The 17,863-nt window shown below is 41.7% G+C and overlaps 1 protein-coding gene across 1 annotated transcript in view; it reads left to right on the top strand.

Moving 5' to 3' along the window:
- znf827 (zinc finger protein 827) overlaps window positions 1–17,863 on the top strand; it is a 76,028-nt gene that overhangs the window by 483 nt on the left and 57,682 nt on the right. The gene's annotated exons all lie outside the window — the stretch shown is intronic.

Consider the following 17,863-nt stretch of genomic DNA (forward strand, 5'->3'; position numbering starts at 1 on the left):
GCTCTCCGTGTGTTTTGCGCAGTAGTTTAGGGTTAAAGAGGTGAAACAGACAAAAGACTCGGCGTAGGTTATTTCTCCCCTTTTTAGGTCCGAGCGAGGCAGCCATGTTGTTGGCGATGGGTAACGTTAGCCTAGGCAGTGAGTGGATAAATGATACGTGGCTTTAATAAGGGTATAATCGATAAAGGTCCGGTTCCGCTAAAGGTTGCGGTCAGTTGGCATATGTGTCGGTTGTGTGTGCGTGTGGGGCGATAACGGCCGAGCGTTTTCGGTAATGCGTTCGCCTCCGCTAGGTCGCTTTTCGGGTAGAAAGGGGAGGATCTGGGAGTCTGGCCGCAATAAAATGAAGGGTCAGTCGGATCAGACGAGCCAGACTCTGGCTACCCGTACTCCAGTGTTCCTAGTTAGCAATAGCGCTATCTAGCAACGCTCGGTAAACTTCATTTCGTCGGCAATAAACGTCCAACTTTCGCCTCATAGTTTTTTGCGGCTCCCCAGTCGTAGAGACGAAAATTCTTCTCGCTTGTTTGTCATCGACTTTTTATTTTATTTTTTAAAGTATGGTTAATTTCTCTTTTCTTTTTTTTTTCTTTCCGAGGCAATGCAATTTTTCCTCTCCCCCCTACCCCTCCCAGTCTGCATGCAGGCTGTGTCAGAGCCATGGTCGGTCACCTGAAGTTCAGGGTTTTTCCCCCCTTCCCTTTTGCAGCCATTCATTGCAGACAGACTACGATCAATAACGCGGTTAGAAAAAGGAAACGACACTTGTGCTTCTTTACTACGTTTCTCACGGTAACGCCGTGCAAACGCCGCAGAAAGCCCATTAGAGAATCTCGTGCTGAAGCTGAATTGGGAAGAAGCTCGTTTTTTTTCCTTTTTACTTTTGTGTGTTTGACCCTACCGTGTCTTGGATGTTCGTATTGTGCCTTTTATCAGTCCAGATAATGAAAAGCTGCAGTGACATTCTCTGGCCACTAGAGGATTGCTGGAGACGTTAGCGTGGCCGATGACAACTATTATTAAAGGGTTTATCCAAGAGTGGCATTTAGTCTGCTCTTAATCATTCTTGCCCAACACGTGCGTAAGCAAAAGAGCACAATTAGTCATATTAGTATGTAAATGTAATGAATAATGAGTGATTCATGTTTACATCAACAGTGGCTTGATGCATTTGTCTTTATGGCACTGTCGTCTTCTTCTTCTTCATCATCATCATTTCTTAAATGTCAGATCCGGGGAGCTGCTCGGCCTAACCAGCACAGATCCCATTTTCCTTTTCTCCACTGTTAATATTAACTGATCTACTGTTCAGGTGTTTGACCTAGGCTTGAACTTGGGGAAATTGCAGCGGTTGGCTGGGAGGCATAGAGGTGGAGACGAGGTGACAGTGGGTGCAGGGACTGTGTGTGTGTGTGTGTGTGTGTGTGTGTGTGTGTGTGTGTGTGTGTGTGTGTGTGCGTGCTCCTGACTTGACTGACAGCGAGTCCTCGCTGATGTGCTGCATAAGGAGTGTGTAAGTCACATGGATGAACCGCGCAGAAGCAGGGTCACGACTTTTAAATGATAAGAATCCGCTTCAGCCTGCGTACTATCACTACACATCCTAGAGGGGGGGTGTCTTTAACGGTAGTTGTGCAAAGGCATGTGTTTTGCCAAAGTCTTGTGTGTCATGACGTGTGTCGAGCGCTCGCCGTAGCTCTGAAATGCAAGCAGTGGCACATTAATTTCACACGTGAGGTGAGAGTGACCCTTTTCTGTGAGGTGTATTCATCAGTTTGCTCTGCCATTCTCTCTTTAAGAAAGGTTTCAGATTGGGGGTGGGGGGTTTCTACTGTACAGCCCACTGTACTCCTACGAGCTTATACTCGGCTTTTCCTGGAAATAAGAACACGTCTGTAGTCCTGCTCAGGTGGAGTGACTCACTTTGTGATATATATTCAAATAAATTGTATTTTGTGTGTGTGGGGGGGCGGAGGGCTGCAGCACTTGAATATCTATTAAACCATCTCAATTTTTGCATTCTAGACTTTGAAAGAAGCAGCAAGGTAAAGGCACTGACTTTTAAGGATGGAGTTTGTTAGTTTAAAATGTAAATATTTGGTATAGTGTGTGAATCGAAATGAACCGTTCTATCAGACGAGCGGTGAGCTGATTAAAATATAAGATCCAAGCAGAAGGGAATGAGAGGGGTTGCTTAAGATTTGTGATTTAAGACAACCGGTGTTTTCAGAAGGTGCACACGGTTTCGTGATAAAAGCTGTTTGGCACAGTGTGATTATGTATAGTCTGGATCAGCAACACAAGATGTCCCAGTATTTTCTCTCTTTTTGAGCACATCAACCTTTCAATTAAGCCGCTTCGTAATTGGCCTGCAACAAAAATACTCTTCACCCACGTATCTGAAACCATGCACTCCCGTGTAGGCACTGTACTGGAGCACTGCTGTGCCTGTTCCTGGCTCTAAATGAAAGCTGCTTTTTTTCTGATTTAGGAGTTGTTTCCCTCCTCAGTCAACAAACTGTCACAGAAAAGTATGAATTTGTCAGAAGCTTTTTGCGCTTTGTTTTGGATCTTCCCACTCTAGAATGGAAGTGTCACCCCATGCCATTCGCTGTCAGTCTGTGTGTTTTTCATTATTCAGCCAACAACACCCTAGTGGTGTGCCAGCCAACGAGCACAATATCGAGCTTCAAATCTCTTCATCTGTGGTGAAAAAGGGCAAGCTAATACACTGGCTTTAATGCTGGAGGTGCTTTATCTTAGCACAGACCCAGATATATGGGCTGTGCTGCCCAGTGTGCAGTGTCCTATTGTCTGTGGCACAGCTTGTGAGTGGAGACTATTCTTTAAGTGCGTGTGCATGGCACACACATGTGAAAGTGTTATGAAAGTGAACACACAACCTCTTGTGTGTGTGTGTGTGTGTTGTGTCTGTGGGTACATAAGCTGGCTATGGAGGTCACAGTACAGTATGGCGCCTTCACTCTGACAAGTAAACATGACCTTTGGTGCCACAATGAAAACAGCCATTCTTTATGACCTTGTGGTGTGTTATTGTGTGTGTGTAATGTTGCTGCCTTATTACTTGCGATTCAAAGTTAGGTTAAAATGCGTAAAAGTTTAGATATTTTGCATGTGACTTTGTGCATTCGAAAATGTGAGAAGCAGCGTTTTTGCCGCTTTCTGTCCCCAAAATGTCCATATCCCAGCTTCCGCTTTACTCAGATCACCCGCTCCGCACCACCTCGTGCTTCTCAAACAATCAAGAAGAGCCACATCACAAAAAGCACCGTCCTCAGCGACTGGGGAGGAGCCTTCTCCGTCCGCCCCTGGTTATCTTCAGCTGAAATGGAGTTGCGTTGGACATTTCTAGATCTAACTCTGCTCGTCTTTGTCAGCCAATAGCTGACAGACTGGGTGGCTCTGGAGCTTACTGTAATGGCGGGTCACTGGCTACCTTCCACTTGCTATGATTATAATGACCTTGGTGGGGCTGGGGCTTGAAAACATTGGATTAAGGGGAAAGGAAAATGAGAGGAGGTTTCCATTTCGCTCTTGGCATAAAATTTGTGGGGGAATTTCTGCCAAGAACACCCCCTCCCCAACACACACACACACCCTAACATCACCACCGCTGCCCCTCAAGTTGATGAGGCTTGGGTGCACTGGCGGCGTCGGGCGAGTAGAGCTCAAGCGAGTAATGATACACAGCCTTTAACTTAGAAATGAATTATAGGGCAGGGGAAAGGTGGCGGATGCCTCTCTCGCTGTATAGTCTTTGAGAGAAGAGAAACCTGCTTCTTCTTCTTCTTCTTCTTCTTTGTAAGCAAAAAAGAAGAGTCCAGCTGCCTTTTGTGTTTCACTTAATAGTAACAGAAAAACACTGAGAGTGATGCGAGTTTGGGCAAGGTTTAATGGGCCTGGTTTCAAAGAAGTAACTAAGCCTCAGGGTGAGGATCAATATTTATACCAAATGTTAACCTTATTTGCTGCTTCAGACAATTGGCTCAAAGCACACAGACTACAAAAAAAGAAAAGGGAAAAAAAACATTTCTTAAGAAGCAAAACTCTGTGTGGATCTGTTACTTGAAAATAATGTGAAATGAACGCGCTGTAAAAAATTCTGTTTCACATCCTGTTGAAGGCATCATTTGAAATGCTAACCGCTCTTTACACAACCAGGCTAATACCTTACATTGTTAACTGAGTTTTTTTTTTTTTTTTGGTATTATGTCTCCCTTAGGTTTTGGTTATGTTTGTTACTCGAGAACATCTGAATGCAGGCATGTCAATTGAAAACTCTTAACACTCGGGGTCAAGTGTGTTGGTCAGTGTCACGTTGGTAAAGCACAATGGAGTTTTTTTTTTTTTTCTTCTTTTTTTGTCGTTAATTCAGTTTCTTTTCACTTTAATTGGATTTTATCACCAATACAGAAATCAGAAATACAATACTTTGAGACACAAAACCACGAGCCTGGATTTCCTATGACTTCTTTTTGCAGTAAATACAAGTCTGGGCTAAAGCAACATAAAGACACACAGCATCACAGAAATTCATTTTTTTGGATGTGTTGGGACAGAAGATGAACAATTGTGCTGAGATTTCTGGTGATAATTTGACATGTTTACAAAAGAAATCTGTTTTTTTTGGAAGACTGCGCGCACTTACGGTTACCTAGACCACAGCGTGCTAGTCAAACCAAAACTACAAGGCCTGCTTGGATCTTTGTGGATTCATAGCTAGTTGAAGCACCACACAATGACAAGTGGTGGGCCAGACATAATCCTTTTGTGTCTAGACACACTCACACAAGTTATGCAGATTGTTATATTACCTCGCCAAGTCTTTTGAGGTTTCACGACCCAAGCGTCTGTGTGCATTTTTTTTCTTTTTCTTTTTTTTTTAATTAATGGAGGAGAATCATGCAAGTCGGTCTCTTGCATACTGAGAAGGGCTATAACAGTACCAAATGCTAAAGGTTGTAAATACAGGATGATTTGCACTTGAACTTCAAGCTCTTCAAGCTGGGCTACAATGATAAAGCATCATGTACACATAGTAGTGTGACTGGAACATCGTCAGTAATGACGTTTTTATGTTAGATGGTGAGACTGAGCATCACCGTATTTGTGCAGAAAAAAATATTAGATTTTTTTTTTTTTTTTGATTTAGAAAAAGAAAAAGCTCCCCAAACTTGGACAGTTTTTTTTCCTTGTGGTAATGCATTAACGTGCAGTCTTGGCCTGAGTTATAGGAGATTAGAAGATATTAGAGTTTTTGAAGATTGAATAAATATTATCCTTTTTCCCCTTTATTAAATATGTTTGAGAAAGGAAAAAGTCCTGTGCCTTTTTTCTGCATTTGAGTGATGGAGAGAGACAGGAAGCCCGGGGGGAAAGAGCAGGGTAACGACTTGTAGTAAAGATCCATCTGGCTGGGAATCGAACTTGGGACTTGGCTGACTGACGGTTTTTGTGCTCATGTGATACTCACCCAGTCACACTTTGGATCTCCCCCAGCTGGTTTAATACAATTCAGCGACATTTTTAGCAGAACTGACAGAGAGGCGTGCCGCTCATAGAAATATAAAGACTGTTTAATAAAGAGTAAAGGAATGCATTTGACCAGTCACAGTAAAGAAGCATTAAAAAGCTTACTGTTCGAGCCTGTGGTAAGTTAGGTGTCTTAAAAATAAATTCTGGTACAGTGTAGCAAAGTTTAGTTCAAATTGTAACACAGGAAAAAAAAAACTTGATCTGAAATGGTCAACTTGGAAAGGGTTTTTTTTTTTTTTTTTTTTTTTTCAGATGTGTGTTATCTAATCATTTCAAAGTGCTTTCTCTGAGCAGAGAGTCCTCTGCAGCACAAAATCAGTAGTCAGCCTAATACTTCAGTACAGTACCTGCCTGTCTGCCTGGTCGCAATCAGAACCCCCTCTGTGAGGAATGGAAGTGCCTCAGCCTTGGTAACGATTTTTCCCGTGTTGACAAGTCACAACATGGAGATCTACAGCTCGGAGAGCAGCCCTTTGGCTACGCAGAGCCCTGCTTGCACTGAGTAATAGCAATCTCACAGGAGTAGCAGGCTTTCAGCTGGCAGCAGTTCATACGGAACAGCTCGCCGGTGCAGCTGGGAAAGACAGAGCAGAGTGGAGAGGGAGAGAGGAGCTGGTGGTGGTAGCAGCAGTGGAGATGGAGGGAGGGAGGAAGTGGAGAGGAAGAGCTGTTAAGAGCTTTGGGCGGTTTCTCTGTTGTTGTACCACACAAGTGCATCCAGGCCCTGCAGGACAAGCCTTTAACAGGCATGAGGGATGGAGAGCATGAGAGGAGGAGAGGAGGAGGAGGAGGAGGAGGCGGCGGCGGCAGTGGTGGTGGTGGAGGAGGAGGAGGGAGGTGGTGGTGGTGGTGGTCTGGGGAGCCGAAGCTGGCTAGTCGTGCCAGACGCCCGCTCTAAACAGGGATGTGATTTATTGTTTGCCTCTGTCTCACGTTTCACTCCTAGAAAGGCACTTAAATTGCGTTGTTGAGAGATAAAGTACTTCCTCAATTGTCTTAAAAGAACGACCACCCCCTGCGGGCTGTGAAGAATTTTTTGAGCATGTGGTACATCATTAACAAGTGCACCAAACTGGGAATATTTTTGGCACAAGGTGGCATCTTGATTTTGTTTTTCGTCTGTGGATTCCGCTTGGTTTATTGCTTCCTTTTTTTTTTTAACTGTCTATATACAGATCCTACTGCTTATGTATATTACGCATTAATTACCCACAAAGCTGCCTTTTAAAACTCTGTAATTCAATGTACGTATATTTCCTAGTGGGCTGGCCAACACGTTGATCTTTGTCACCCTTGCTGAGTGCACTCGGCACGGCACAGTGCTATGGGATGACCTCACTTCCTGTGTGGGTAGAAGAGGGCAGGAGGCCTCGTGTACACACACACACACACACACACACACACACACACACACACACACAGACATTCTGAAGCACAGCCTGGCTTCAGTTAGCCTTCAGCGCACCAGCCAGGCTAACCCCTCTCCCTCCATTTGGCGCGGACGCGTTTCGTCTTTGCGCATTTGGGCAGACACGAGCACGACGCGGGCTAATGTCTTTAACTAGCTGGTCTAACAGCTGTGTGTTTACAGCTTTTTGGGACATAGGATCAGTTTTATAGGAAGATTAAAAGTACAGAAGGGGGGGGTCCGTCACAGACACAGGATAGTAAGACCATAAGGCAGTGACAGCACTCTAGGGAAACAATATATCACCTCTAAAAGAGGGTGTGGAAGTGTTTGGCAGTGGGACAAAAATCCAGAGAAGTTAAAATCACTGATGTGATGTCATCTCCTGAGAAAGACATTGTCAGGGCGGCGTTAGGTTATTTACGATGTTGCTATTTAGTCGTTTCATCTTCTGGCGTATTAAAACAAATATCTTGCCTTTCATTGTTAACCAAGGGCACATGCTCACTTGATTCCGACCTTACAATTCTAAAGAGATTAGCAAATAAGTGGATGTTTTTTGAATGCAGAGTCCAGTGGCTTATGGTTCTTTTAAAGAAGCCAAAACCATAAGTAGAAACAAATTAAACTGGACAAATTAGTCGAGTCAAGTTACCAGTGGTCGGATGTGGGAAGCTAAAAGACAGAATCAGATGGCTCAGCTCATAATTGCCCGTATGTTCCCACACCCCACCAGTGTTTTGACCGAGGTCCATGTTGGTTCAGATTGCCATGCCATTAATCCCTCGTACTCTACAGGGGAGTGGTCAGCGGCAGATGTATTTGCACTTCCTCCAGAAGGTTTTCTAGATTAGCCCAAATCCTCCCAGAAAAACCTTTTTAAAACCTCATTTGGCACGCACAGTCAGACTTTGTGCTCATAGCTGGCCAGAGAGCCGTGCCTCCCTCTACATCTCATTCTCTCCGACTCCCCTGATATTATTATTTTTTTGTTTTGGGGTTGTTGTTTTTTTGTTGTTGTGGTTTTTATTTTTATTTTTCGTATCCTTACCTTGTGGTTCTCGTAGCTTAGCCCCACGTCGATTTTTGGACTGGGCAGTGTAATTGTTTGGAAAGTTGGTTCTGTCATTTGCATGTAGCAAGCAGCCACTTTTCCAGTTTCAGTGGTTTGACCTTGTTGTACCTGCCAGCCAGAAATGAGATCATCAGAAGAGTAGACGAGAAGCTGACATCTCTCCTCCACCTACCCGTGGCTTTAAGTGATGGTTGTCATAGCAATCATTATGCCACAGAACAGACTCAGTGGGTGAAGGATGGCTTTGAATGCGGCAGCCTCGGGTCACAACCTGGTTATGACAGAACAGATAGACCTATGAGGGTTGGTTGCAGTACACAGTCTGCACAAAGTAAACAGCCACATACAAACCTTGTGAGGTTCATATGGATTTCAGGTCGAGATTGAAATTATTAAAGCAGTGCCACCCCCTTTTTTTAATGCCACAAAGAAAGAGAGGCAGGTATTGGTGTAATGGAGAGGGGGAAGAGCAGCATGGGGCGAACAATGCCTCTCATTCCCATCAGCTGCCCTGGCCAGCATTTAACATGGAGATTGGAAACGGAATAAGCCTCCCCCCCCATTCTCCCTGGACCTGCATGTAAATGAGGCTAGCGGTTAGCATTTCCTGCTGTGCTACAGCAGTTCTTCTCTCTTTCTTGCTCCTCTCCCCTCCTTTTTCTTTTTTTTTTTTCTTAAGTAATGGTCTGAAAGTACTCCCCCTTTTCCTGGGTAGGAACCGGGACCAATCCTGATTAGTGTCCCTGTCCTAAGTGACAGGCTAAAATCCAAGCAAGCACTGCCTTGGGCGCCTCTGCCAAACAGCCTTCAAACCAATACCACCATATAAAAAAAGACACCCCCCACCACCTACCCCCCATTCGCAAGATTCCCTCCCTCCCCCTCGTCGTCCTCGCTCCTCTGCTCATTCTCCCCTGCTGTCCTTTCTGAGTGTCTCTAATAGATGCTGTCTCCATCGCTCTAACACACTGTCCTCTCACATACATGCATACATGCACATATAGAATTACCTCTCACTCTTCCCTCCTCTCCACCTCACACCAGAGCTTGCTTTGTATCCCTGGGTGGACTGGCTGCTATAGAGCCAAGTGTCCCTTTTGCCAGTAGGGTGATTTACAAACAATACATGGACGCTGTACACACTCCCACCTTCCACCCTCCTACACTCTCTCACTTCTCTTCCACAGACACACAATCACCTCTGTGAGGAGCTTCAGTATGCCAGAAAACTACGCAGCAGGGTGATGGCCTGTTCTTTTCACACTTGTTCTAAAGAATGTACCCTGGCTTCTTCTGAAAGTTAGCGCAACACGCACGCCTCGGTTTGAACGAGGTTAGTTTGTTTTAAGCGGAAGAAAAATTGGTGGCGTCTGACTTGTGTGTCAAGTGGCTTATTATTGGTCGTTTTCAGCACCACATGAAATGATAATCTGCGCTCCATTTGTGACAATTCTGCCTCATGCAGACAAGCAAATGCGTGAGGAATTTGTGTATTTCATTTGAGGAGTTGGGATGCTGTTGCAAGTTTGGAAATTGGTATACTTCAAAACCTTAGTATTTGTCACTAATTCCTGTGTACGTTATAACTGTAAAACAACCACGATACTAGTGAAAAGTGCTTACATATGCTTGAATATTTTTGCATATGTACTTGCATATATGTAAAAACATGCACGTGTGGGTTCCATGTGGTTTTATGTGGCCTCCAACATGTCTCAACCAACGAGAGGGTATGAGGGAAGTTTCTGAGTATGAGCAACTCTTCCTCACACAGCCAAGAAAGTGTGAACTCAATCATTCAGACCGGGTCTGTCAAACATGAACCAAAAGGTCCAATCAGGCCCACTGGATGACTTTGCAAAGTGTGGAGGACTTTTTTTTTTTTTTTTTTTTTTTTCCCTTCAAACTTCTCCAGCTCAAGGACCACCATCTACATATCCATTTGTCTTCCTTCAGTTCACAGGAATTACTGCTCCTCCCAAGTGTTGGTCAGATTTTAGTGAAACTTGAGCACGTCATCACCTAATAGGTCTTTTCCCCAAATTTGCTCAGTGGCACAGTCATATTGATCGTGTTGCAGGGACCTTCCAGTTTTCAAAAGAAGCTCTTCCGCTCTTAGTGTTGCTTAACCTCTCAATGGATTTTAATGGATCCCATTATTTTGTGCAATACAACCAACCGAAGCTCATCACTCTGTTTCTGTACTTCACACGTTACAATAATATGTGAATTGTGATCGATCATGAAGCGGATGATCTAAAACGTGATTGCCAGTGTGACTGGGCCTTTTACTTCACTGCACTTTATACTAGGAAGAATTGTATTACAGGTTGTACTTTGTTTTGTAGTTTTTTTGTAGATTTTTTTTTTGGGGGGGGGGGCGATTTTCTTTTTTTTTTTTTTAAGTCATTTTCATATATAATTCATATATAATAATTTTTATTTCTTTCAGTGTTTTTTTTAAATTATTATATATTTGCTTTATTTTGCTATGCTTGTCTACAGTAATGTAAATGGTAAATGGCCTGTATTTATATAGCGCTTTACTAGTCCCTAAGGACCCCAAAGCGCTTTACACAACCAGTCATCCACCCATTTACACACACATTCACACACTGGTGATGGCAAGCTACATTGTAGCCACAGCCACCCTGGGGCGCACTGACAAAGGTGAGGCTGCCGGACACTGGCGCCACCGGACCCTCTGACCACCACCAGTAGGCAACGGGTGAAGTGTCTTGCCCAAGGACACAACGACAGAGACTGTCCAAGCCGGGGCTCGAACCGGCAACCTTCCGATTACAAGGCAAACGCCCAACTCCCAAGTAAGAGGCCCAAACTAGGACATTACCCATGATCTGTCATATGACACTATATTAAGGTGGTTAAACTAAGGAGCTGGGCCAGTGTGTTTCTCTGAATTATGATGTTTGTTTGTAGTTACATCAGACTGTGTCTCTTCCAGGTGCTTTGTCATCTGGTTTGTAAATGGATGGTTTATTAAATGTGAACATTTTCAGAATGTACTTGCTCTTCTTTACTCTAAAAATAGCACAAATGGAACATTATGCTATATTTCGAACCACTTGTGATCAAATTGGGCTGAGCGCATGTGGCCCATGAACTGAAATGAGTTTGATTAATGTTGTTCTTAAGTCAGTTATTCCTAATTAAATAATAGTGATGCTGTTAAAGCCCTGCTTTTGAATTGCTTATGACTTTTTTTTTTTTTTTTTTTCTCCCCCCAAAAATGAAAGGTTTGCGTTTTGGCTGACTTCACATAGACCTGCCATCTGGCTTTTCTCCACAAAAAAATGGAGTACTAAATTATGGTTCATAAATTTAGTTTTTGCATAGAGTCCGGCTGTATTGAGATTAAAGCCATATTGCACTGCCTTACCCAAAGGAGGACTACAAGTAGACTATAGCAATACAAATTAGAAAAAATGGTCTATAAAACAATATATTGCAACATAAAACAAAATAAAGTTGGCTCCTTCCATACCTCTTTGACCAAATAGCAATTTCGGCTTGTCAGTAGTTTTATTATTGCTGGGATTAGATGATTACTTACTGACATCTAGTTTTTAAAGACCTCAACCTGTTCAAATTTGTGGAAATGGTTATTTTGCCGTGAAATTTACACATAGCCACGCAAAGAAACAAACCACTAAATTATATTCAGGGAAACCAAACCGCAAAGGTGCTGAATAGTAAATTTGAACCTTGACATTTAGCACTTCTCTTTAAAAACTGTGGCGTTATCACATTTGGAGCAGTGAACCATAGTTGTAGCTTTTGATGGTTTTTCTTATTCATTTTGTATAGAACACACCATACAATTACTTTAACTGATAATAATAAGAGGGGTTTTGTACAGCCTTGTCAGACTTGAGATGTTCTTTTCAAATGGCTGCTTAGATTATTTACCAGCGCGCATAAAGCAGATTCAGTAGGAAAGCATGACTCATCCCTACTAAAAACACTACAAGCAAAGAAGATGCCATTCATATTAAAAAAAAAACAAAAAAAAACATTGGCACAAAGCGTGACAGTTAAAATCATCAACTGACCCACGGCCGCTAAGAAGTTGACACAGCCCTCTTAATTGTTTAAACCAGAGCCCTGAAAATCCAAATATCCTGGCTTAATTTCTCTCTCTCTTTTTTTTTTAAATTAGCCAGTTAAACCCTCTCCTCTCTGCTGTGGAGCTCGAATGTCCTTCTTTATGTTGTTTTTATGTATCTAGCCAGAGTCAAGTCTATTCAAGTGGCTAGTGTTTCAGTAGCAACATGTTAAGTCAAGGACATTCAACATGTATGGCATATTTTGCATCCATATCATAGCTTTGTAAATTATCTCAGGTTTTAATTTAACATAACATACACAAAATATCCACCACTATAGGAAGCAAGTTCATCCACTGAACAGTAAGCGTGTTTTTGTATCCTTTACTCCTTTTTATTTGATGAGCGTAATCGCGGCAGCTACGTTTATCTGATATTAATGATATTAACAAAGTGACAGTCATGTCTTTGCAGTTTAGCTTCTGTTGACACTTTTGAAACTTTTGAAGCTCATTATGAAGGGAAGTCTTTGATCAAGCACTAATGATTATCTGATAGGCAGTCAGCATTTGCACCTTACGTTCGTGTGCAGTTAGAGAACTCGTTTCCACTGCGCCTGCACTGGTGGCAGCTAGCTAATTGTTATTTGCGGTAAAATTGTAGGGTAAAGGTAAACTACTTAGACAGTTTTATATTTGTAAACTGGTCTACATTAGTGGAAATGTACATTTCAGATTTGGATTCATCCCTCCATAACACCTGCTGCCACTGATTTCTCAGTCCACTTATAACTCTTTTCCACAATCCGAGTCCCACTTAAGTGTGGGTGGGGCTGTCACAGCAAAGTGGCCTGAAAGTCTTTTGTATGCGACACAAACAAAACACAACAATGGAGGACATTGAGGCGATGGTATACTTGCTGCTCAAAAAAATCTGTACCTTGTCATTACTGCACTGTTGGTTTGTGTGTAGCCATTTCCATCTGTTTCAAAAATGGCAAATTTGATTTTTGTAAAGTAGTCGATCTCATGACATGCACTCTGTTTAAGTCGCAAACCTTAAAAACAAGTCCAGTTGAGTCAAGTCGAGTAGGTGCTAGTGGAAAAGAGGTATTTTTGTATAAGTTGGCATACCTCAACCTTTTCTTCCTGTTTCCCTTCCTTCTTGACAACCACCCTTCCACTGACACCATCTCTGATGAGGCCTCAGTGAGCAGTAGATGGGTTAAATGAAGGTTCGACCACATCTCTCAGGTCCGATGTGAGGTTTTCACTGGATTTCTTTTCCCCCCTTATTACTTAAGGACAGGACATTGAAGTACTGTTGCCTTTCAGTTAACTATTTGTAGATAATTGGCATCTTGTTACAATGTTTGAATAGCTGAGTACGCAAAAGTCACCACAATCATTCCTTCCTGGGCATCAGGCGGCATTGATGGTATAAATGGAACGATACCATCTATATGTTGTTTCAGAGCTCTCAGTTTACTAAATTAGGATCTAGAAAGATGAGCTGTGGAGCAGACAATAATGGTAAGAGCTTTTAATAAGGCGCAGCAACATAAAGCATTCGTCAGAGTAAGACGAGGTTGCGGTTGCAAGACATTTAAAATGCATGTGCCAGTATAATGGCCTGCTCTCACAGAATGGACAGGTTCTCAGCAGGGCTTGCATCTAGCCTTCTATACCATCTGAACAGCTGTAAACGATATACACAGATGTTTAGGAAACTCCAAAAAACAAACCATTTACTTGATTCGTTTTCCAGAATATTGATAAAATGATTGAATGGAATGATTTGCATTCTCGTTTCATCAATGCAGTTTCAACACCTCACATTACCTGCTCTGGATTCATAGTGCCAAATATCTAGCAGCATGTGCTTTGGCCCAGACGCACATTGAAAAAAGCAACATATTTACGGACTGATTTCAGATCATCGAAATCGGCGTGTCTAGTCTGCACGATAACACACGAATGCAACACACTAACTAGAGTTTTTCTCATTCTTCTTTTTTTCCAGCGCTTTTCTTTGTCAACCTTTTCAAGACAGGAAGGAAAAAAAAGTCTTAAAATGCAATAACCTTGAGAGTGTTTGATAGTATAGGCACGGTGATTAGAAAATGCCTGCCTTTTGCCCACTCAGTTGAGAAGCGATTTGACAGTTTCATGTGGAATAGATGTTTCACATATTCTAAGCTGGTTCTTTGAACAGTGACAGATAGCAGACCCTGGCCTGTTCTCACTGGGTACTTCAGTTAGTATACAAGCCTGAGCTGTTTATTGTTATAATGATCAGTTTTAACATTTAGTGGGGTATTTTCAGTTTTCAATTACAGATGGTGTTCTGAAGTGTGTGCGTGTGTGTGCATTTTTGGGTGATTATTAACTCATATGAAGTTAAACTAAATTGGTTTACATTTAGCAGAAAATAATTTATATTTTTAGTAGAAATATGGGCCAATATACTGGCAGATATTCACCTTGTTGACTGCTTCAGCCTATTGATGAATGCTGATGGTGACTGATGTTTGTCTGTTGTCACATCAGTTTTGTGTTGTACAGATGCAGTGCTTGATATTTGTGGAGCGGGCTACAAAGACCTCTGAAACGGTGTGTGTGTGTGTGTGTGTGTGTGTGTGTGTGTGTGTGTGTGTGTTTTCATTTATCCATTTCTTAAACTGTTTCCTTTACAAGATTAAAGGTTGTCTCATGAGTTTGATGATTTTTAATTTGTGCTTAATCAAAGATTGTATAATAAAGGGCTAAAAGTGTTGATATATCCCTAGTTTAGAACAAAGTTTGTTAAGCCAAACTTTCACACTTCTTTTAAGTACATTCATTTATGATACTTATGTTCAGCTGTCATAAGCAACTGCTTATATAAACTTTGCACATTGTCAGTAAAATCAAGTCAAGACCTATGTGTTTGTATGTTTTGTTTTGTTTTTTTTGTTTTGTTTTTCCAAACGATATATAGGATTAGAGAGTATTTGTATTGAAATAACTTGATGTTGAGCTACATAAAGCTTTTCTCGAATAAAGCTGGCCATTGTTTGCGTAAGTCGTCTCTCGTCGATCCCAGAAGTTCTCCTGCAGCACAGAGTGAGACACATTGCCTGTCAAACAACAAAGGAACAACTTCACATGTTATAACGACATGCGTGGCAGCATTGGCAAAGTTCATTGATTTGTGGAAATAACACACTTGAAAAGAAATCAGTCTTTTCAAAGCCACCCTGTCTCTGCTGGCATAACCAGTCACTTTGACCTCATAGAAAGCACAAATTGTCTCCTCACTTTTGTGCTATAACACGTAACATCAGATCCAAACTAACCTGTTAAAATACAAAGGTCACGCATGAACACAAGCGAACCAATCAGCAGTGTGTCTCAAGCTAAAATGACTGTTTTTCTTGTCGGGATCCTATGTTTTGTGTATGTCTGCCTGCCTGCCTGGGGGGCCGTGCCAACTGCCATCAAAAGGTAATGTGCACTGTGACGATTAAGCAGGAATCTCATACTGCATTGAAAACAGTCACTGAAATGTTTGCTCTTTTAAACATCATAATTAAATGTATAAGAAGGATTTGCTTCTGAGAAAACGACTGCTTTTAAATATGAATGTTGGACATTTGCGTTCTCACATGCACCTTTTGTTGGTTATTATTTAGAGTTCAGGGCTACAGTGCAGTAATATAGACATTACCATATTAGTGTCACATTGACTTTTTTTGCATTTTAAGTTGACTTTAAAGTGACTATAATGAAGATTTCTTTCCTTTAGGGATGAACTTGTAATGTTTCAGCTTAAAGCTGCAGCATGTAATACATACGTCTCCCTCCAGCAGTTTAGGCACATAGCTTCGAGTACACATCTGAGGTTATGAGCAAGAACTTTTTTTTTTTTTTTTTTTTTTTTTTTTTTTTCTACATGAGATGCTAAAAATGGAAGGGAAAAATAAACCAGGATGTAAAGTGCACTTCATCTGCATTGAGGAATTTCAGAGGTCTCGGGCTCTCAGTCGTCTCATTCTCTTCCAAGAACACTTCTCCTTCCTGTTTCACCTCTGGCATGCCGCCCAAAGTACCCACAAACCACGGAGGCCAAGGCCGAAAATACACAGATGGTAATTTGCGCTACATTTCAATACGACTCAACCACCATTATATATAGCACTGCTGTCTGAACCCTGATCCCTACTGAGAGTATCACCTCACCTCAGATTCCAGCTGAAAGATGGGCTCTTTATGTCTTTGTCACAGACACAAACACTTGGGTGGAATAGTGCAGGTAGCTGGAGAGGCGTCGATTCTGGATTTTTATCATTTTTGAACTGAATATCTGAATGTCTAATGTTAATCTTCATTAATACATGGGATGACATGTCATGTAAAGACATCGTGTTACTATAGGGTGAATATCTTGTTCCTAAAAAAAATAAATAAATAAATTCTAACCCGTGACCCCTGAGGGAACGTTTTGGTTTGGGTCCCTCAGTTCGCTTGGAGGAGAGGATGGCTGTAATAAAAAGTTGATTTGTAGCTGTGCTTGTATCCTATGATAAAATGTTTGTGTCCAGATGAGAGTGGTTTCTTCCAGGATGATGATGCCTTCATCTGTGCAGAGCATCAGGGCTCACTGATGAAACTATGATCTCATCTTAGTTGAACATGGACAAGGTGGTGTCCTCCATCACATTCTCCTCCACATTGTTGAATCATCACGAGAAAATGAGTTGATCAGTCCTTACAGTAGATTTCTAGAAACTAGTCACTTTATGATGGTCTTTCTATTTGTTTAAAACTAGTTATTTAAAATGTAAAAACTAGACTAGTTAAATGGCAAGAGGTCCATAACATGATTTAAAAAAAAAATAAAAAAATAGGCTTCTAAATGGGGCGTGTGCAAACTAATAATGTAATTAATAAAAGAAAAGTGCACAGCTGACATGACTCTGTAGAGGAACATACAAATAAACACAATGCATGCAAAAGCAGTGCAGAGGCCACCTTCGTCTCTGGTCCCAAGCTCATTAAGGATGGATTGAGGGCGAAGTGGAAAACTATCCTGTGGTCAGTGCACAGTTTAAAAGCCAGCACTAGTGATATAGTAGCAATAGTATGGGGGTGCATCAGTGTATTTAGCAAGGGTAACTAGCGCATCTATGAAGGCACCAGAAGGATACATGCTTGTTTTAACAATGCAGCGCCAAACAACGCTGTAATCGGCCTGCTTACAGGGAAGCTCTGATCTATGACATGGTTCAGGTTTTTTTTTTTTTTCTGTTGTGAGCCATAGTACTGTCAAAAGTACAAAAACATGTGTATACATAATCTAAGTAAGTTAGTTGTATTTGTGCACTTTGCTGAGACTATGTTAAAACAAATTAATTGCTGATGATTTTTTTTTTTTTTTAATTAGTTCGATATAATCGTGATTAAAAATGGTGCACGGCAAGCAACATCTTTGGTTATTATACATTTGATCATCCATACATGAAATTAAAACCAGCGTGCGAGATTAACTAGTGACACTAGAAAGGACTAGGATAGGACAGCAGTGCTGTGATTAATTGTTCGAATAATAGTTAGATGGATCATTACACTATCACTTTCTTTTCTAGCACAGGCTTGGGTTGGGTTTTTTTCTGTAGCTAAAATTTCCAGATGTTCCATAAATGCCTCAATTGTGAACCTAAGAAGATCTAATGCAAACTAAGGTCACGTTAAAAGTGAATTCTAGAAATAGTTGTTG

This window comes from Simochromis diagramma, unplaced genomic scaffold (assembly GCF_900408965.1).
Source record: "Simochromis diagramma unplaced genomic scaffold, fSimDia1.1 OVJJ01000302.1, whole genome shotgun sequence".
In the NCBI taxonomy this organism is placed as follows: domain Eukaryota; kingdom Metazoa; phylum Chordata; class Actinopteri; order Cichliformes; family Cichlidae; genus Simochromis; species Simochromis diagramma.